The sequence below is a fragment of the Cnephaeus nilssonii genome, assembly GCF_951640355.1.
Source record: "Cnephaeus nilssonii genome assembly, chromosome: 15".
Taxonomy (NCBI): domain Eukaryota; kingdom Metazoa; phylum Chordata; class Mammalia; order Chiroptera; family Vespertilionidae; genus Cnephaeus; species Cnephaeus nilssonii.
Window position 1 is genome coordinate 50,451,803 of NC_137086.1, and position 22,360 is coordinate 50,474,162.

A 22,360-nucleotide genomic window follows, 5' to 3' on the forward strand; every position below is an offset into this window, starting at 1 on the left:
AGCTTGAGGTACTCTAGCCCAGCACCAGGATGGGAAGCGCACCTTGAGGTTCCCCGTCAAGCCCCGAAGGGTGGGGGGCATAGCCTCAGGTCCCTTGGCCTGGTGCCAGGGCGGAGGTCATGGTCTGAGGTCCCCCAGCATGGCGCTGGGGCAGGGGGCGAGGCTTGAGGTCCCCATCAAGCCCTGCCAGGTGGGGTGTGGCCTGAGGCCCCCCAGCCTGACACCAAGGCGGGGGACATGGCCTGAGGTCCCCTGTCAAGCCCCATAGGGGTCGGGGAGGGCTTAGCCTCAGGTCCCTGCTGTTTGCTCATTAAGGCTCCTTATAGGAACTTGGCCTCAGCAGTGGGTGCAGCCATCTTTGTGACAGAGTGATGGTCAATTTGCATATTACCCTTTTATTAGATAGGATTTTTAAAAATATATATTTTATTGATTTTTTACAGAGAGGAGGGGAGAAGGATAGAGAGTTAGAAACATCGATGGGAGAGAAACATTGATCAGCTGCCTCCTGCACACCTCCTAATGGGGATGTGCCTGCAACCAAGGTACATGCCCTTGACCAGAATCAAACCTGGGACCCTTCAGTCCGCAGGCAAAGGCTCTATCCACTGAGCCAAACTGGTTGGGGCATTAGATAGGATTTATTTCAGGAGAGGGCGGGGGTTCTTGTTCCTTTCTTATCCTCTTGCTCTCTTCTGTAGCATGCTGATGACTATCTGTAGTATTGTGTTTGAATTCCTTTCTCATTAATTCTTGTATATCTCTTGTAGATTTTTGGTTTGTGGTTATCATGTGTTTCATATATGTCAAACTATATCAAGCTAAAGCAGGAATTTTTTGGAGAACATAGGCAGGCTTAGGGATTATTTAGAATTGAGGTCCATGAAAAAGTGAGGGGCTGCAGACTGGGAGAAGGTACATTTCCATACACAAGGAAGCCAGGTGCAGTTACATCTCCATAAGACAAGGGAGGCAGCAACAGGTTTATTTCTATAAGACAAGGGAACTGGAAGTAGCCAAGAAAGGTCACATTTACAAAATAAAGAGAAGGAAGCCCTTCATTCAGAAGGAGGAGAAGGAAGCCCAAAGGGAATAGGAAAACAATAAGGAAGGAGGTGGGGAGAATCTCACATGTCTCATGTGAGTTTCAACCTTTGAGCCCAGAAGTTACTGTAGTAACCAACTCTAAGGGAATAGTGACCAATCAGAGGGGATATCAGGCACCAGGATCTGTAGTCTAAATAAGCCATAGGGAAAGGGAACCAAGTGGGACTCTTCCCCCTCCCCACATGGGAGTCCGTTCTGTGTTACTCTTTCCCTCTCCCCACATGGGAGTCTGTACTTGTTCTTCAATAAATCTCCACCTTTGCTATACCACTTTCTGTCTGTGGATTCATTCTTCGATTCTGGCAGACAAAGAATCCGGGTTCCAGTCCAAAAATTCAGTATCAAAGCTATACTGTTACCATAGACAGTAAGTCAGAGCTTGGACAGTGGGCAGCAGGGTGAACACAGGTATGCTGACCACTTTGGAAGGACAAGCTGTTTGGGGGCTGCACAGAGGATGGAGGTGTGCCAAGATCCAGGTGTGCCGCGCAGACTCCAACTGGCCCTCCTGAATGTGCAGGAGCCCTGTCTAGCTTGGGGATGTGGGCTAAGGGCTTCCCTTTATGGTGCTATTTGGCTGATGCTCCGGTAGAGTCTGAAGTTGACTACCAGGCGTTTTGGTTTTGGGGCCTCTTGAGAGTGGCTCCAGTACAGGTCAAGGTCATCAACTGCCTTTATCTGCCCTGGGGCCACCTGGTAGGAGCTACAAAATGACCTGTGGTTGGTAGCTACCTGTCGTGGGCTTGAAGATGCCTGGACGTGATTATACTGTGAACTGAGTCCGTCTGCCTCCATTACTGGGCTTGGGGCTGCTTAGCATATGGTACAGGCCATGCTGTGGCAAGCTTCTTCTTGTCATGGGTTTGTGTACCTTTGAGAGATTTTAGGAAAGTCCACAGTGAGGACTCAGGCTGGCTGCTTGTGAAAAAGAATTTTTGGACTGGAACACACAGTGTTCCCCTGGGCAGACTTGGCTCTGGGTTCTTTGTCAGTGGGAATAGAAGAATGAATCCAGGGACAGAAGGTGGTATAGCAAAGGTGGAAATTTATTGAAGAGCAAGTACAGACTCCCATGTGGGGAGGGGGAGAGTCCCACTGAGTCCCTGTTTCCATGGCTTATAAAGGCTGCAGATCTTTGTGCCTTGATAGCCCCTCTGATTGGCCACTATTTCCTTGGACTGATTACTATAGTAACTTCTGAGCTCAAAGGTGGAAGCTCACATGGAACATGTGAGGTTTTCCTCCTTTCCTTCCTTTTATTTTGTAAATATAGACCTTTTGCTGTTTCCAGCTCCCTCATTCTATGGAAATGTACCTGTTGCAGCTTTTCAGCTCCCCTATTCTATGGGAATATACCTTCTGCTGCTCTGCAGCCCTGTGCTTCTTTCATGGTCATCTTAATTTCTAAAATGTCCTAAATCGGTTCCTTTCACCCCTAAGAATTCCTGTTTCACTTGCATGGATTAGCTTCTGAAAGAGGTTTGGGCTAGGTGCAGGAATTGGATGGGGCAGGGTCTCAAAGAATCACTAGGGTATGGAAAGAGCAGTGTTAGCCAGATTAATGGAGATTCAGATTTGGTATCCCTCTGTGCCCCTCTATGTGGGGGGAGCACTCAACAATGGAACAATGGCACCTGCACTTCAGTCCCAGAAAAAGCTCCCTCTCCAGTCCTTGCCCTGAAGCCAGACAATTCAGCTCCTCCCTTTATATCCCTGGGCTTTTTGAGATGCTATCTCTGTTCCATAGTTTAGGGCAGTGGTCGGCAAACTCATTAGTCAACAGAGCCAAATATCAACAGTACTATTGAAATTTCTTTTGAGAGCCAAATTTTTTAAACTTAAACTTCTTCTAATGTCACTTCTTCAAAATAGACTCGCCCAGGCCATGGTATTTTGTGGAAGAGCCACACTCAAGGGGCCAAAGAGCCGCATGTGGCTCGTGAGCCACAGTTTGCCGACCACTGGTTTAGGGTAAGTGAATCTATGCTAAGGCCCTAAGAAGACTTCTGGGTCTACAGCAGCTCCCCATCTCAACCAGACTGAACCAATGCTGATTTTCACAGACAGCTGGGGGGGGGGGGGGACTCCTCTTCTGAGCACTGGTGCTCTTGGCTAGGGATCCTGATGTGGGCTGGGACCCCTCATTCTTCAATGGGGACCTCTGCAGCTGACATATGTCTCCTGATTCTTCACCACCACACATAGATGTGGGACCAGTCCATTCCATATCTCCATCTCTCCTACCAGTCGTGACATGGTTTCTTCTTTATATTCTTAGTTATAGACTCTGTTCAGCTAGTCTTCAGGCAGTTCTCAATTATGATTGTTCTATAATTTAATTGTAATTTTGATGTTGTCATGGGAAGAGGCAAACACAGTATTCTCCCGTTCTACTATCTTAACTAGAAGTTTCCTATAGTCTGTTGCTCTTGACATTGGTGACCATTATTCCTCCTCAGGCAATTATGTCATAGAGCCTTCATGGAAGTAATTTTCAGTAATACTGGAAAAATGAACCTCTTCTAAAACCATTCATTCTAATATAGAACACTGAGCATTCAACATGTGCCAGTCATCTGTTCTGAGAATCTATATATATAAAAGCCTAATATGCAAAGTGTCCCCTCAGGAGTTCGACTGGGAGTTTGATCACTCACTAGGATGTGCGCTGATACCAGGGGGCAGTGCAGAATGAAGGAAGGCCCCGGCTGGCAGCTGGCAGCCGGGGAAGGAAGACCTTGATCAGCCCTGATCGCCGACCAGGCATAGAGATCCTACCCATACATGGATTTCATGCACCAGGCTTCTAATATTTTATAACCACCTATCCTGTGTTCCTGACTTTCTACACTGCTTGAGGGTATCCAACAATTTCTCATTATTTTAAGTTTTAGGGCAGCATTTATTAAAAAATAGTAATACCTCTGGGAGAATTAATCTATTAAACACTGCCAGTCATTTAAACAGTTCCCTGACCCTATTTTGAAAACAGATGTAGATAAAAGGTTAGAGAAGAAAGTATGAATGTCTGAATCTAACCTTAGTCATTCATAACCATTCTGCCTTCTTGAATCTTAGAGGAAAGTCAGGGTGGTTTTAATGTATGCTTGCTTAGAAATGCCAGTCTGTTCCCTCCTCTTCACGGCCCATCCCAACTATAGGTCAATTAGATTCAACAGTTCATAGGTGTTCACAGAAATGCTTTCAACATAAAACCTCAGTTGTCTTTGGGACTCTTCACTTATTTTGGTGTTCTTTAAATTTGAAATATTCTTCTAACAAACAAACCACAATTATAAATGAAGAAAAAAAAGAAGGCATAATTATTAGGATGTTAAGAATTATAAAAATACTGTCAATAACGAAACCGAAAGATTCTTTCAGCACCAGATAGAATCCCAATACATTTAACCCAAATCAGAAAAAAATCATATTTTCTTGATTCAAGTAGATGACAGTGAGAGAGAGATATCATGACACTAAGTATATGAGGAAGATAAAAAAGAAAATATAATTTATAATCTGTAGTTTTGGCATATTTAAATCATTACCCCTCCCCCCATTTCTTGTAGTTATTCACTTAGATTGAAGCTCATGTACACATACCCTGTCATATTTGGCCAGTGAAAGTACCAAGAGTATAGGTAATTTCAGTCTCAATCTGGGGGGGGGGGGGGGGGGGGAACTGGCAGCCAATGCTTTTTCTCAATTTATATTTACAAATACATTAATTCATTTATAAAGACTTTGAAATTATTACAAATAAATAAAGTACAAAATATAGGACACAGAGTATGTGACCTTTACACTGTATAAGCCTGATTCTTAAGTACATAACTACTACTTGATAATGTCTAAATGTGAAGGGTAATTGTTATATAGGAATTTAAGATATATGAATTTTTCATAGCTAAACCAGGATTAAACACATTCATTCATTCACTCATTCACTCAGCAAATGTTTATTGAGTGCCTACTTTGTGCCAGGCACAGTCCTATAAACTGGGGTGGGGCAATAAGTAAAACAAACTAAAAGCCCTACCCTAGGGAATCTATCTCAGATAATCTCTATATATAAAAGGCTAAGTGACTGGCTAAGCAACTGGCCAACCGGCCGGTAGGTATGACGCACACTGACCACCAGGGGGCAGATGCTTAATGCAGGAGCTGGTAAGCGACAGCAGCTTTGCAGAGTGCTCTCATGGGATGTCAGACTGCCGGTTTCCACCTGATCCCTGCAGGCCAGCCCGAGGAACCACACCTGCCAGAGGGACCCCACTCACTCTGAAGATGCCCTTTGTGCACTGGTGCTTCCCCAGGTGTGGCCAGCTGGGGAAGGACCATGGGAGGTTGGCTCCAGAGCATGTCCAGCCCATCTCACCCAGTCCCGCCCTTCTGGCCACCTTCTAATTAATTTCCTTTCAATGTGCACAAATCTGTGCACCAGGCCTCTAGTAAACATATAAAACAACTCAATTATCTATTATATTAAAAGGCATGTGCATAAGAGAAAAAGAAAAAAATCAAGCAATCAAGCAGAGAAAGGTAAATCTGTAGTTCAAAAGGAGGGGATGAGGTAGGAAGCATGAGAGGTAATAAAAAGCAACTTCACCTACTTCATTTATCTCAGAAATCCTTGTATTTGTTGGGTGAATCCAGTTGAGTATAGATTAGTTGTATTTACTGAAATTAGAACTAAGAAACTACAATTTTCATTTGTTGATGATGCTGATGATGATGTTAATACTAAACTTTCTTGAGCACTTATTATAGGACAAACACTGCTAAATTACTTTATATTAATCACTTCACATAATATTCACAAAACACTATGAGATACTTAATATTACTCTATCAACTTTAAAGATCGGAAAAAAATATGGTTAAGAGAGGCAAACTACTTCACCTAATTCCAAATAATGCCAGAGCTGAGATTTGTTTTTAATCCCCCAAATATGTCATTATTTATTAATATGTATTGTATACTCCATGTCTTTCTTGTTGGTTTTCATATTTATTTTTTTGGAAAGGGGTAGATTCTGAATTCATGTTTATTCATTTTTTAAGTTTATACTTTTAAAAAATAGAAAAGGAAAGGTTTTGGTTGGTTCCTGAATATTTAATTACTCCTTTTATTATTATGTAAATATTATATGTATATTATAGAAAGTTTAAGAAAAGTATATTAAATTCTGTAGACTTGAAATAATTTTGCATGTTTTCTTTGATGATTAGCTTTTTACACCTACCAATATATCATAAACATTTTGCCATATTATTAAATACTTTTCAAGAACATATTTATTTAATGAGTATAAAGTAATTACTCATATGAACCTATCATAATTCATTTAAACAATTCATTATAGTAAGAAATTGAGGTAGGTTTTCATTTTTTAAATATTTACTTAAAGCACAACCTTAATTACATTTTCACTGAACATAAATCATTTTCTTAAGATAATACCTAACTATGAAATAGCTACATAAGAAGAAATGAGAGAAGTATTACATTTCACTACGTCACCACCCGACTCCAGAAAATTTGAATTATCTCACATTTCCAAAGGCAGCATCTCAGCATGTTCATTTCTGAGCACTACAGTCAATGTTGTGGATACCTTAGTACATATATAATACTTGTTGTCATGTATTTATTTATTTATTTTTTTTTTTTTTCTAAAATAGCTTGCCTATATAAACATCTTTTATTTCTTGAGCACATGTGACTGGTCCAGAATTGTTTAAGTGCTTAACATATATTAATTAATTTTAATTCTTGAAATGATTTCATACAAATAAATTAAATATTTTTTAAAAGTTCTGTGATAGGCTGAATTATGGGTCTTCATTGATATAAATATCTTAATCCCGGGAACCCATAAATATGTTATCTTACATGACAAAAGGAACTTTGCAGATGTGATTAATTTAAGATCAGGAAAATATGGATCTTGAGATTGGGATATCATCCCAAATTTTCTGGGCGGGTTCAATGTAATGTTGAGGGTCCTTATAAAAAGGAGGCAGCAAGGTCAGATTAGAGATGACAATATGAAGAGAGAAGCAGAGGTTAAAGTGACATGGACCACCAGGCCAGGGATGCTGACAGTCTCTAAAGGTGATGAAGGCAGGAAACAAACTCTCCCCTAGAACTTCCAGAAGAAACATAGCCTTTTCTACGCTTTTTGGACTTCTGACCTCCATAACTGTATGATAATAAATCTGTGTTGTGTTATGTCACTAGATTTGTGGTAGTTTGTTACAGCCAAAATAGGAAACTAATACGGGTTTCAATACCCAAAATTGGGATGATGCTGTAGCACATAACTAAAAATGTGAAAATAGCACTGAAATCAGGTAATGGATAGAGGTTGGAAGAATATTGTGGAACATGACTGTAACTGCTGTGATAGCCTCAGACCAGATGGTTAGCAGAAATATGCAGGCTAATGACTCCGTTAGTGAGGATTCAGAAAAGGGAGGGCTAGCCCTGCTGTTGTGGCTCAGGGGTTAAGCTTCAACCTGTAAACCAGGAGGTCACAGTTCTATTCCCAGTCAGGGCATTTGACTGGGTTGCAGGCTGGATCCCCAATAAGGGGCATGCAGGAGGCAGCTGATCAATGTTTCTCTCTCATCATTAATGTTTTTATCTCTCTCTCCCTTTCCCCCACCCTTCCTCTCTGAAATCAATAAAAATGTATATATATATATATTTAAATGGAGGGCACAGTAGAGAAATTCTGTATTGTCCTAGTCTTTACAAACAGACTGTTGGTAGACATTAAAGGCACTGTTTGTGAGCATTCAACAGGGAGTAAGACTATGTTATTGGAAAATAGAGGAACAGAGATACTTGTTTTTTAAAGGAGAAACTTAGTTAAATTGTGTCCACAGTTAACTTGAAAGCACAACTTAAGGCATGAATTTGAGTACTTAGCTGAGGAGACTTCTAAGCAAAGTGTTGAGGAATACTAGTAGCCTGCTCTCTGCTTCCTGTGTATAGTAAAGTGGATAAACTGAGAGAACAACTATTAAGCAAAAAGGAACCTGGACTTGATGATTTTGGAAATTATCAGCTTATCAAAATTGCAAAGAATGCTAAAATTAAGAAATAGACTATCAGAAAAGCAGGGGCCAAGTTCGAATTCTATTGCCTTGGAAGGATCAAAGGCTTAGAGTTTTTAGGACACAAAGAACTCTTTGAAGATATCAGCCTTGGATCTCTTCAGCCATTTCATTGGATGACAAAAATGAAGATGGGATTATGTAGGAAGACCTCGTTAGGAGACTCTTGTTGCTGGGCCGACACTATACATAATATCTCAATCAATAATCAATCAATCAATCAATTATATAGCTAGTATGTTTGGGATACTTACTTTTTGTTTATTGCTGCATCATGCTCCTTGAAAAGCAGGGAAGAAGAATAAACTTGATGATTTGTCCAAGAAAATGAAAAATTATTTGAGGATTTAAATATTTTTTTAAATATAATAGAAAAATAGAGAAAATAAATGATGATTACATGAAACACTGTGTGGTCTAACATTAGAGTCAGAATTGAGCAAAGAGGTAAAAATGTGGAGAACTTGAGTGAGCAGGGAGGTATAATTTGAAAAGGACTTATAAGGATGTATGTTACTTTCATGTTGAGCAGAGTGGGAGATAAGCAATGAAGAAAAAACAACTTCAAGGTAAGAGGTATGCATTGGCTTAAATAAGAGAAAAAAACTTAGTTTGGGAACTGGGAGAAATTATGTTAGATGAGCAAAATATGATCAAAATATATTGAAGGTGAAGATTGATATTCCTCTTTTATTAGAGGAATCATTAAAAGGATCAACTTCATGGAGGCTTGAATCAATCACACTTGTGTTTGTTTTGAGATTAAAAGCTTATCTTTTATATTTCATAACCCACAGCAATGAGGAAAGAATATGTAAATTATTAAATTTATAAAATATAAACAACATGTATTTTTATAATCACAAACATTTAATTATTTTAAGTGATGCACATTTATATTTAAGTACATGTATATTTGGGCACATAAAACATTAATTGTGTAAAAATTCCAACTTTGTTTCTGAAAGAGTGCTAATAATTATGTTCACAATTCTTGTACAGAAAACTAACCATCAAGCCAATGCCTACCTCGAGGTGGAATGTGTCACAATTGTAAGATTTATTTGCTCTTGTTAAGGTCCAATTAATTTTGTTCATATGCTTTTCTGTTTTAAAAAAATTCTCTTATCAACTTTTGTGTTTTTCAGAAGATTTGTCTTTGCCCAATTAGTTTATAATTACTCTGACTTTTTTAAAGAAACAATTGTCTTAAATTCATAGATATTTTGAAGTATTTGAAACCCAACTTGCTAAAAAAGAGGCAGATATTAAGATCATGAAACTTTATTTTCCATTTGAAATAAAAAGATTGCTATTGTTCGAAAATACACTAATTAAGGTAGTTTCAGATTTTTAAGGAGTTGGAATGCGTATAATCTGATTTCATGGTCTTTGCTTTTCTGCCTTTAAGACCACATCTATGCAAAATAGAACATGTCAACCTTCATCTACTGCTTTTACCTAACATGGCTAGTCTACTACAACAACTTTAGCTGTGCTAGAGTCACATATTTATTACCACTCCTATTCTCATCTTTTCTTTGTTGATTTCACTGTGCCTGGACTTTTGTCTGCTTCTTCTCTTCTATTTATGTTGTTCAACACAATCGTATTCCTAAAAGTGACCTTATGAAACTACTCTCAACTCTGTCTGTGTGCTCTTTTAAACTGTACATGGAAAATTCTCAAGCATATTGACACATTTCTGAATAGTGGGTTGTCTTATATTTTCACATGTTTCTTTCTCTCTCTCCTTCTCTCTCTAAAAAAATTCAAAACATTAAAAAATTAAGAAAATGAATAAGGAAATCTGAGTCAAAGATGTAAGCACACTGGTTCATGGTGTGGTAATTTATAGAGCTAATAGACTCATGGATTGCCCACTTGAAAAAAAAATCAGTTCTTGTCTATATGTCAAAATAAAAAGAATGGACACAACTATCATATTCTTTGGCTCTGAAATTACTCTCCGCACATTAAGCAGAGGTAAGAAAAAATTACCCCTTTTGCTGCCCAAGAAAGTATAGAAGATACTTATCCTGTTTGACATAGCTATGAAAAAGTATCCTATATAATAAAGAGCTAATATTCTAATTAGACCGAATAGCAGAATGACCACCCAGACGATCTTCCGGACGAAGCTGGAGCTGTGAGGGCTGAGTCCCTTGCACGAATTTTGTGCATTGGGCCTCTAGTTCTCTATAAAAGTCATAACTATAGTTACAAACTTCTTGTAGCTCAGGTGGAATAACAGGACTTAATTTTCTCTCCTGCCCCTGACAATTATAAAAACAAAAAAGGCAAAAAATGAAAGAATATTTTATAGACAATGAACATCAAGCAGTAAATGACAGTAAACACTGGAAGAGAGGAAGCAAATGACTTGAGCCGTTTGATTTCTCTAGCTTAGGGCTAGAGAGTTTCTGGACTGGAGTGCAGCAAGGAGGAAACAGTAGAAGTCTAAAACTCATCTTAACTTGAGAAGACAGACCTGTGAATCCCAATAGATCAAAGTACCCAGAGCTCACAGGACCGAGTACTGAAAACTGAAAATAAGGGAACAGTAGAGAGAGAGTGGGGGGGCTTTGGAGATCCGCTGAAGGTCTCCCTGGATGTTGAAGCTCAGCATTGATCAGCACATGCATGTTAGAAAACTATGCAAGGGTGGGAAGAGACCAACACAAAGGAGCAGATAAAACAGTTCTCAGGAATCACACAGTGCTCGGATTATTTCATGTTCCCAACAGCTAAAAAAAGGTCTTCTAATCCAATGGGCATTGGGTTAAATAATAGTTTGAAGGAAACTGCCCTAATAGTGAGACAAATGTAGTACTAATATAAAGAACCCCTTGCGAGCCACATGTGGCTCTTTGGCCCCTTTAGTGTGGCTCTTCCACAAAATACCACATACCCTAATTAAGTTAATAACAATGTACCTACCTATGTAGTTTAAGTTTAAAAAATTTGGCTCTCAAAAGAAATTTCAATCATTGTACTGTTGATATTTAGCTCTGTTGACTAATGAGTTTGCTGACCACTGTCCTAATTAATCAAGATTAAAAAGAAAAAATTGAAAAATATCAAGTTGTTTCCATGTAACTTAAATGCATCTCAAAACAAAGTTTAATCATTTTTATAGGAGTATGAAAATATCAGGCCCAAAAAGGTAAATTTACAATATCTGACATGTGGTGAAATATAATCAGACATAAAAGGAGGCAAGAGGATAGAGAGAAAATAACAACATTAAGTAGGATATGGAAAAAAATTATAAAGAGGCCCAGCTCTGGCCTGTGTGACTCAGTTGATTGAGCATTGTCCCATGCACCAAAAGGTTGCCAGTTCAATTCCCTGTTAGGGCACATGCCTAGGTTGCAAGCTCCATCCACAGTAGGGGTCACACAGGAGGCAGCCTACCTGTTTCTCTACCTCACCAATGTTTCTGTCTCTTTCTCACTCTCCCAACCGCTCTCTCCAAAATCAATAAAAATATATTTTAAAATAAATAAATGAATTAAAAAGAGATTCAAATTGATCTTCTAGATATGAGAGCCACAATGTCTGATATGGAAAATATACTTTTCTGCAGTGTATAATGACAGATTATATACTGTAGAAAACAAAGATTAATGAACATTAAAACACTACAATACTAATCAAAACAAAACCTGTTGGGGAAAAAAAAAACATTAAAAGGATGAAGGGAGCATCAGTGAAATGCTGAACAATCTTAAGTCACCTAATATCCTATCTAATAAAAGAGCAATATGCAAATTGACCATCATTCCAACACACAAGATGGCTGCCCCCATGTGGTTAAAGATGGCTGCCCCCATGTGGACACAAGATGGCCACCACAAGATGGCCAGCAGGGGAGGGCAGTTGGGAGGGACCAGGCCTGCAAGGGAGGGCAGTTGGGAGAGATCAAGCCTGCAGGGGAGGGAAGTTAGGGGTGACCAGGCTGGCAGAGGAGGGAGTTGGGGGCGACCGGGCCTGCAAGGAAGGGCAGTTGCGGGGGACCAGGCCTGCAGGGGAGGGCAGTTAGTGGTGACCAGGCCTGAAGAGGAGGGCAGTTAGGGATGACCAGGCCTGCAGAGGAGGGCAGTTAGGGGTGACCAGGCTGGCAGAGGAGGGAGTTGGGGGCGATCAGGCCTTCAAGGAAGGGCAGTTGTGGGGGGACCCAGGCCTGCAGGGGAGAGCAATTGGGGATGACCAGGCCTGCAGGGAAGGGCAGTTGTGGGGGACCCAGGCCTTCAGGGAAGAGCAGGTGGGGGGGACCAGGCCTGCAGGGGAGGGCAGTTAGTGGTGACCAGGCCTGCAGAGGAGGGCAGTTAGGGGTGACCAGGCCTGCAGAGGAGGGCAGTTAGTGGTGACCAGGTCTGCAGAGGAGGGCAGTTAGGGGGTACCAGGCCTGTAGGGGAGGGCATTTAGGGGCAAACAGGCTGGCAGGGGAGCAGTTAGGCATCAATCAGGCTGTCAGGGGAGTGGTTAGGGGGTGATCAGTCTGGCAGGCAGAAGCCGTTAGGCGCAAATAGGCAGGCAGGCAAGCAGTTGAGAGCCAGCAGTTCTGGATTGTGAGAGGGATGTCCGACTGCCCGTTTAGGCCCGATCCTACCTGGATCGGGCCTAAACGGGCAGTCAGACATTCCTCGAGGGGTCCCAGATTGGAGAGGGTGCAGGCTGGGCTGAGGGACACACACACACACACACACACACACACACACACACACACACCCCGTGCACGAATTTCGTGCACTGGGCCTCTAGTATATAATAAAAGGGAGAAGAGAAGGTAAGTCAGATAACATATTTAGTCATTGTGAATAAAAAAAATTTCCAAATGTGATTAAAACTATAAATTGGCAGATCCAAAAATTTCAAAGGTTCCTAAGCACATTCTTGTATAATAAAATCACAGAAAAAGCATATGATATTGAATTCCTTAAAGACAGGAAAAAATAAATATTTTTTTAACAGAGGGAAAAAATTATGCACAGCAGAATAAATATCAGAATGACAACAAAGATCTATTGGAAAAAATGCGAGTACAGAGACATTAAAGCAGTATTTTTGAATTATTGAAAGAAAAAACAAAGAAAAGAAAGATATTTATAGTGAAAATATCTTTCAAAAGCAAGGTAAAAACTTTTCCAGATATAATAAAATGCTTTTTCAGATATAATAAAGAGCGGAAGAATTTGTCACTAGCATAACTGTACTAAGGAAATATTCGAGATAATCCTTCTTTCAGAATGAAAATAATATCAGGTGGAAATCTCCATCTAACCAAAGGAATTATGAGCACAGCACAACAAACAAAACAAAAAACTAAATAGGTAGATAAATAAAAAGCAATGTGTTCATCTTGATTTAGAAATATCTCTACAGATTTTGTTCAAAGCAAAAACACTAAAGTTTTTCAAAGTGCATGATAATAATATAATAAATGGCAGGAGGATAAACTGGAATTGCACCGATCTGAGATCGATTTATTTAACATGAAGTAGTATAACGTTATATGAAGGTTGACTGAGATAAGTTAGAGATATACACCACAGACTATACAGCAACCATTAAAGAAAAGAACAAGTTTTAGCTAATATGTCAACTTAAGAAGTAAAATAGAATTTTAAAAATATATACAACTAGCTCAGCTGGTCAGGTTCAGTGGTTGAGTGTGGACCCATGAACTGGGAGGTCACAGTTCAATTCCCATAGTGGAGGCACATGCCTGGGTTTTGGGCTTGATCTCCACTAGGGGGCAAGCAGGAGGTAGTTGATCTATGATTCTTATGATTGATGTTTCTATCTCTCTCTCCCTCTCTTTCTCTCTCTGAAGTCAACAACAAAAATATTTAAAGTATATATATATATATATATATATATATATATATATATATCCTATCTAATAATAGACAAATATGCAAATTGACCATACCTCCGACACATCCACAAGCCATGCCCACAAGCCACGCCCACAATCCAATCAGAGCAAGCATGCAAATTAACCCAAACCAAGATGGCTACAGCCACAGAGAGCAAGGTTTCCTAGGTAACAGAGGAAGCCAAGCTTTCCGCCTGCCCTTGCCAGGCCTAAGCCTCCACTCAAGCTACAAAGTTTCAATTATAGAAGGTAAACAAATTGAAACAAAAGGCGGCGGAATGGAGCTTGAGAGAGCAGGCTAGGGTTGCCACCGGCAACAGGGGAAGCAAAGTTTTCCACACATCCTGGCCGGGCCCACCCGCTTAAGGCAACAAAGTTTCAATTATAACCCCAACACAAATGGCTGCCAGCCTCGGAGTGAGCCCCAGGCTTGTCTCCGCTCCAGGCTACAAAGATTCAATTGTAGAAGGAAAATAAATTCCAGATACCAGGGCCTACGCTTGGGTTGCCAGGGGGCGTGGCCGGCCTGCAAACCACCACAGGCCCCTCGCTCAAGCTGCCCCACAACCCAAGGGAACCCCCACCTGATCCGGGATGCCCTTCAGGGCAAACCAGCTGGCCCCCACCCCTGTACCAGGCCTCTAACCTATCTAATAAAAGAGTAATATGCAGATTGATCATCACTGCAACACACAATATAGCTGCCCCCATGTGGTCAAAGATCCTGCCCCCATGTGGACACAAGATGGCCACCACAAGATGGCCAGCAGGAGAGGGCAGTTGGGAGGCACCCGGCCTGCAAGGGAGGGCAGTTGTGAGGGACCAGCCCTGCAAGGGAGGGCAGTTGAGAGGGACCAAGCCTGCAAGGAAGGGCAGTTGTAGGTGATCAGCCCTGCAGGAGAGGGCAGTTAGGGGTGACCAGGCCGGCAGAGGAGGGAAGTTGGGGGCAAACAGGCTGGCAGCAGAGTGGTTAGGGGGTGATCAAGCTGGCAGGCAGAAGTGGTTAGGGGCAATCAGGAAGGCAGACAGGCAAGCAGTTGGGAGCTAGCAGTCCTGGATTGTGAGAGGGATGTCTGACTGCCCGTTTAGGGATCCGACTGCCCACTGGGATCGGGCCTAAACAGGCAGTCGGACATCCCTCAAGGGGTCCCATATTAGAGAGGGTACAGGCTGGGCTGAGGGACAACCCCCCTCCATGCACGAATTTCGTGCACCGGGCCTCTAGTATATATATATACTTTAAATATTTATATAGTCCCCTCAGCCCAGCCTGCACCCTCTCCATTCTGGGACCCCTCGGGGGGATGTCCAACTCACAATCCGGGACCACTGGCTCCTAACTGCTCACCTGCCTTCCTTCCTGATTCCTGATTGCACCTAATGCCCCCGCCTGCTGGCCTGGTCACCCCCAACTGCCCCCCCTCCAGGCATAGTTGTCTCCAACTGTCCCTCTCACTGGCCTGGTTGCTCCTTACTGCACACCCTGCCGGCATGGTCACCCTCTACTGCCCCCCTCTGCTGGCCTGGTTGCCCCTCACTGCCCTCCCCTGCCTGTCTGGTCACCCCCAACTGCCCCCATGGGCCTGGCTGCCTCACGCAGCCTGCTGCTTGGTCGTTTGGTCATCCCTCACTAAACCCCCTGCCAGCCTGGTTGCCCCACACAGCCTGTTCGGTTGTCCGTGTGTTTGTTTCAAATGTGATGGTTGCTTAGCCTTTTATATATATAGACTAGAGGCCTGGTGCACGGAATTTGTGCATGGGGGTGTCTGTCCCTCAGCCCAGCCTGCACCCTCTCCAATCTGGAGCCCCTCGAGGGATTTCCAACTGCCTGTTTAGACCCCATCTCGGTAGGATTGGGCCTAAATGGGCAGTCGGACATCCCTCTCACAATCCAGGACTGCTGGCTCCCAACTGCTCGCCTGCCTGCCTTCCTGATTTCCCCTAACCACTTCTGCCAGTCACCTGATCACCCCCTAACCACTCTGCTGCCAGCCTGATTGATGCCTAACTGCTCCCCTGCCAGCCTGATTGCTCCTAACTGCCATCCCCTGCAGGCCAGGTCCCTCCCAACTGCCCTCCCCTGCTGGCCATCTTGTGTCCACATGGAGGCAGGATCTTTGACCACGTAGGGGCAGCCTTCTTGTGTGTTGGTATGATGGTCAACTTGCATATTACTCTTTTATTAGATAGGTTAGAGGCCTGGTGCACGGGTGAGGGCCGGCTGGTTTTCCCTGAAGGGTGTCCCGGATCAGGGTGGGGATTCCCTTGGGGTGTCGGGCGGCCTGGGTGAGGGGCCTGTGGTGGTTTTCAGGTGGGCCACGCTCCCCGATGAACCAAGTGGAGGCCCTGATATCTGAGATTTATTTATCTTCTATAATTGAAACTTTGTACCCTTGAGCGGAGGCCAGGGCCGGCCAGATTGGGCAGAAAGCTTGGCTTCCTCCATTGCCAGGAAAACCCAAGCCTCCTGCTCCTCCATGGCCGGCCACCATCTTTGTTGGGTTAATTTGCACACTTGCTCCTGATTGGCTGGTGGGCGTGGCTTGTGGGTGTAGCAGAGTGATGTTAATTTGTATGTTTCTCTTTTATTAGTGTAGATAATACAACACATAGCAGAAAAGAAGAAATGAGGTGGGGGAGTGAACATGTGAAACTAATAGAAATAAATAGAAATATGGTACATGTAAAGCCACGTATATCAAAGCCAAGTTAATAAAAATAGTTTAAACAAGTCAATTAAATGGCAAATATACTAAAGAAAAATCTGTTTTTAATATAGAGTTATAGTAAATAGATAAAAGTAAAATGACTAGAAAATATATGTTATGCTAACACTAATAAAAAAGGAGTACTTATTTACATATAAAATGTATTTTAATAGCTAAAATTATAACCATGGATAAAGAGGAATATCCTATCTAATAAAACAGTAATATGCAAATTGACCGCACCTTCGCTATGCCCACAGCCAATCAGAGCGAACAAGATGGCGGTTAATTTGCATATGCTGAGGGAGGGAGGAGTGAAGAAAGCAGAAAGCATGGCGGCTGCGCGGGTGGGCGGTGGCGCAGCTGTGGAGCACGCAGCCATGGTGGCCTCTGAGGTGGTGGCGGGCAGTGTGAGTGGCGGCGACGCGGCCACAGTGGTGGCGGCGGGCGGGGCGCGCAGTGGAGGCGGTAGGCGGGGCATGGCGGGTGGTGTGTGAGGCCTAGGTGGCCTTGGAGGCGGTGGTGGCTGCGGGCGGGGCGTGGTGAGGCGGGTGGGGTGAGCAGCAGCAGCACGAGGGGCTGAGGAGGCGGTGGCAATGCATGGCCACAGAGGCAGCTGCGTCAGCGGGCGCAGAGGGTCGGGAGTGCGGGGCGAGTTGGGCTGGGTTGGGTGGGCGGGACAGGCGGGAGGTGCCCCGCCCGTTCTGCCCGCCGCAGCGGGAGAGGTCAGGGGGCGGGAGGGAAGCCTGCCAGAAGTCTTGCAGGAAATATTCCTGCAACGGGTCCCTAGTTTCGTGATAATAGACTTAATTCATCAAAAAGATAATCTTACATGTTTATCTACCTAAAAATAGCACTTATAAATACATGAAGCAAAATTTAATTGAACAAAATAATTAAATGAAGAAATATACAAATCCACAGTTCTATTTGATTATTTTATATAATATTGTCAATAACTGATACAAGAAGACAGAAAATAAGTAAGGTACGGAAGATATGAACAACAGTGTAAAATATAAAACAATCCTCAATAAACTCAAAAGGACTAAAATTATACACAGAATCTTTTTCTGATCACAATGGAATTAAATTAGAAAGTAATAACAGAAAGATCTTTGGAAAATTCCCAAATATGTGGAAACTAAATAACGTACTTCTAAATAACAACTGGAGGAAAGAAGTAAAAAAAATCAATTATGAACTGAATGAATAATAATACGAAAATATATTAAAACCTGTGAGAGCCAAGTAAAATAGGGCTTTGTGGGAAATTTGTAGCCATAAAAACCTTTGTTTAGGATATAAAAAAGAAAAGTCTCAAATCAATTACCTAAATTTCCACATTAAACATTATATAAAAGACAAAATTAAACACAAAATGAGCAGAATATATTAAAAATAAAGATAGGATTATTCCCGGCCAGAGTGGCTCAGGGGTTGAGTATTAACCCAGGCACCAAGAGGTCCCCAGTTCTATTCCCCATCAGGGCACATGCCTGGGTTGTGTGTTTGATCCCTAGTAGGGGGCATGTAGGAGGTAGTTAATTGATGTTTCTATCTCTCTCCCCGTTTCCCTTCCTCCCTCTCAAAAAAAAAAAATCAATAAAACCTGACCGGCTTTGCTCAGTGGTTGAGCATTGACCCAGAACCAAGAGATCAAGGTTTGATTTCAGGTCAGGGCACATATTGCAGTCTTGATCTCCAGAAGGGGGCGTGCAGGAGGCAGCCAATGGGTGATTCTCTCATTGATGTTTCTCTCTCTCTCCCTCTCCCTTCCTCTTTCTCTATAAATCAATAAAAATATATTTCAAAAATAAAAAATCGATACAAATATATTAAAAATAAGATTATGAATTAATAAAATAAAAAAAAAACAGAAGAGAAAAAGAAAATCAAATCAGTGAAAAGTTAAAGTTGGTTCTTTCAGAAGATCAGTAACTCTAGCAAGATTTATCAAATAGAAAGTGTGAGATCAAGAAAAATTACCGAACAGAGAATCTCGAAAGATGGCGACCGGCAGGAAGGTAGGGAGAGAGTGTGAGTGACGAACCCATAGAGGAGAGTGTATATGTGTGTGGTGTGTGTGTGTGTGTGCGCTAGGGTCAGTTAGATTCTGCACGTCTTCCAAGGGGCTCCCTAACTGGGCAGTCCTAGACGGCGCAGCCCCGCGCACAAAGCGGACACTTCTCAGCGGCTGGTGCGGAAGCGGAGACCACGCCATTTTGGGAAACAGAGCTGCCTGAGACGCGGATCCTGGCCTCTGACACAAACCAGGACCCTGCAGCCACTGGGCACAGAGAACTGCTATCACAGCTTCTGACCAACAAACAACAAGAACCCAGACTTCGCAGCAGAATTCCGTGAGTCAAAGAGCCTACCCCACTCCCAGCAGGCGCGCGGAGAGCGCCATAGTAACTGATAGACCCTCCCCTCCCCCAAGCTGCTGAGCGCAAACAGGCGCGCGGAGAGCGCCATAGTAACTGATAGACCCGCCCCTCCCCCAAGCTGCTGAGCGCTCACAGGCGCGCGGAGAGCGCCATAGTAACTGACAGACCCGCCCCTCGCCCAAGCTGCCGAGCTTTGCGCAGGGACGCGCTCCCCCCTAGGGAATTTGGCGCGCACGGGACAGAAGCAGCTCCCCTTCGGGGAAATCTGTCAGTGCACACAGATGGCTCCCCTTCGGGGAATTTGGCTTGCGGGTCACAGCTCCCCCTTCTGGGAATCTTAGAGCGTGCACAGAAGGGCTTCCTTTCGGGGAAGTTGGCGCGCAGGACGGACTCCGCCACCCTTCCGGGACTCTGGGAGAGTGCACCACGGAACCAGCTCACCTTCAGGTTTTTAAGAATGTGCGCTCTAGCCGGTTTGGCTCAGTAGAGAGAGCACACACAGGACGCAGCTCCACTTCAGGGAATTTGGCACGTCGGACATAGCTGCCTGGGATCCCTGACTCACAGCACATTCACACTAAGAGCCAGCGACCCCAATTGTTGGTGCATGCACACACAGGGACCCTGATTCTCAATGAGAAACCACACAAGGAAACAGAGACTTTGACAATCGAGTCGTGGTGCAGACACAGGGAAACTCTGACTCCTGGCACATCCTAAGGATCTCATTTTCGGTGCATACCAACAGTGTGGTGCAGACAGGGCCCCTGATTCCAAGTGTGCACACGAGACCACACGGAACACTGGGGACACTGACCCTGGGCAAGTCTGGTTCCCACCAACCAAAGGCAGCCACACGTCCTAGTGTCAGAGCACTTCAGTGAAACTCGGGTGGAGCGAAGTCCCCACAGCACACGACCCAGGTCCATGCAAACGGAAGCTTGAGCTTTCTGGTAATAGCCAGAATGGGGAAACGAAATTTCTCACAGAGGAAAGAAAATGTGGAGTCACCAAGAAAGGAAATTAGTGAAACTGAAGCTTGCAACATGACCGAAAAGGAGTTCAGAGTAATGGTCGTGGAATTTATACATCGGATGGATGAGAAAATCAACAACTTATGCAAGAATCAGGAAGAAATGAAAAGTGATATAGCTACAATCAAAAACACCATGGAAAGTTTCAACAGTAGACTACAAGAAGCAGAGGACCGAATTAGTGAGTTAGAAGATCAGGTACAGAAACAAGCTCAAGCTGAACAGCAATTGGAGAAAAAAATTAAAAAGCAAGAGGAAAGCCTAAGGGAGCTTCAGGACAACATGAAACGAAGTAACATGCGTATAATAGGGCTGCCAGAAGGACAAGAAGAGCAGCAGGGATTAGAAAATCTATTTGAAGAAATAATGACAGAAAACTTCCCGGATATGGGAAAGATAAAAGTTACGCAAGTAAAGAGAGTCCCAAGCAGGATCAACCCCAAAAGACCCACACCAAGACATGTCATAATTTCAATGGCAAATATAAATGATAAAGAGAGAATCCTAAAGGCGGCAAGAGAGAGACAGAGAGTTACCTACAAAGGAACACCCATCAGATTGTCAAATGATTACTCATCGGAAACACAACAAGCTAGAAGTGAATGGAAGGAGGTATACAAAGTGTTGCAAAGCAAAGGACTGAATCCAAGAATACTATACCCAGCAAGACTTTCAATCAAAATTGAAGGGGAAATCAGGAGCTTTGCAGACAAAAAAAGCCTCAGGGAGTTTATCACCACCAAACCAGCAATGCAAGAATTGCTAAAGGGAATACTGTAAAAAGAAGAAATAAACAGGTAAGAAGGAATACAGACACAAAAAATAGATATGACTGCAAACAAATACCTTTCAGTAATAACTTTAAATGTAAACGGACTAAATGCTCCAATCAAAAGACATCGAGTGCCTGAATGGATAAAAAAACACGACCCATGTATATGCTGTCTACAAGAGACCCACCTGAGAACAAGAGACTCACACAGATTGAAAGTGAAGGGATGGAAAAATATCTTTCAGGCAAATGGAAATGAAAAAAAAGCAGGGGTAGCAATACTTATATCTGACAAAATAGACCTCAAAGTAAATGCCATAACAAGAGATAAGGAAGGCCACTTCATAATACTAAAGGGAGAAATCCAACAAGAAGAAATAATTCTGGTAAACATATACGCTCCCAATATAGGAGCACCCAAATACATAAAAAAACTCCTGGAGGATATCAAGGGAGAGATTAATAGCAATACAATCATAGTAGGAGACTTCAATACCCCACTATCACCACTGGACAAATCCTCTAAACAAAAAATCAGCAAAGAAACAGCAATCTTAAATGACTCACTAGACCAGATGGAATTCATTGACATCTTCAGAACATTTCACCCCACAGCCACAGAATATACATTCTTCTCAAGTGCACATGGGTCATTTTCAAAGATAGACCATATGCTGGGTCACAGGCAAAGTCTCTTCAAATTCAAGAAGATAGAAATTATATCAAGCATCTTCTCAGATCACAGTGGCATAAAACTGGAAATCAACTACAATAAATACAATCCAAAGAAATCAAACACATGGAGACTAAACAGCATGCTATTAAACAAGGACTGGGTCACCAGAGAGATCAAGGAAGAAATAAAAAACATCATGGCAACAAATGACAATGAAAACACAACAATCCAAAATCTATGGGACACAGCGAAAGCAGTCTTGAGAGGGAAGTTCATAGCTCTACAAGCCTATTGCAAAAAACAAGAAACAATGGTAACAAATTACTTAACCCTACAACTCAAAGAGCTAGAAAAAGCGCAGCAAGAAAAGCCCAGTGTAACCAGAAGGAAGGAAATAACAAAGATCAGAGCGGAGATAAATGACATAGAGACCAAAGAAACAATACATATGATCAACAAAACCAAGAGCTGGTTCTTTGAAAGGATAAACGAGATTGATGGGCCTCTAGCCAGGCTCACCAAGAAGCAAAGAGAGAGGACCCAAATAAACAAAATCAGAAATGAAAGAGGTGAAATAACAACAGACTCCACTGAGATACAAAGGATTGTTACAAAATACTACGAACAACTCTATTCCAACAAACTGGACAACCTGGAGGAA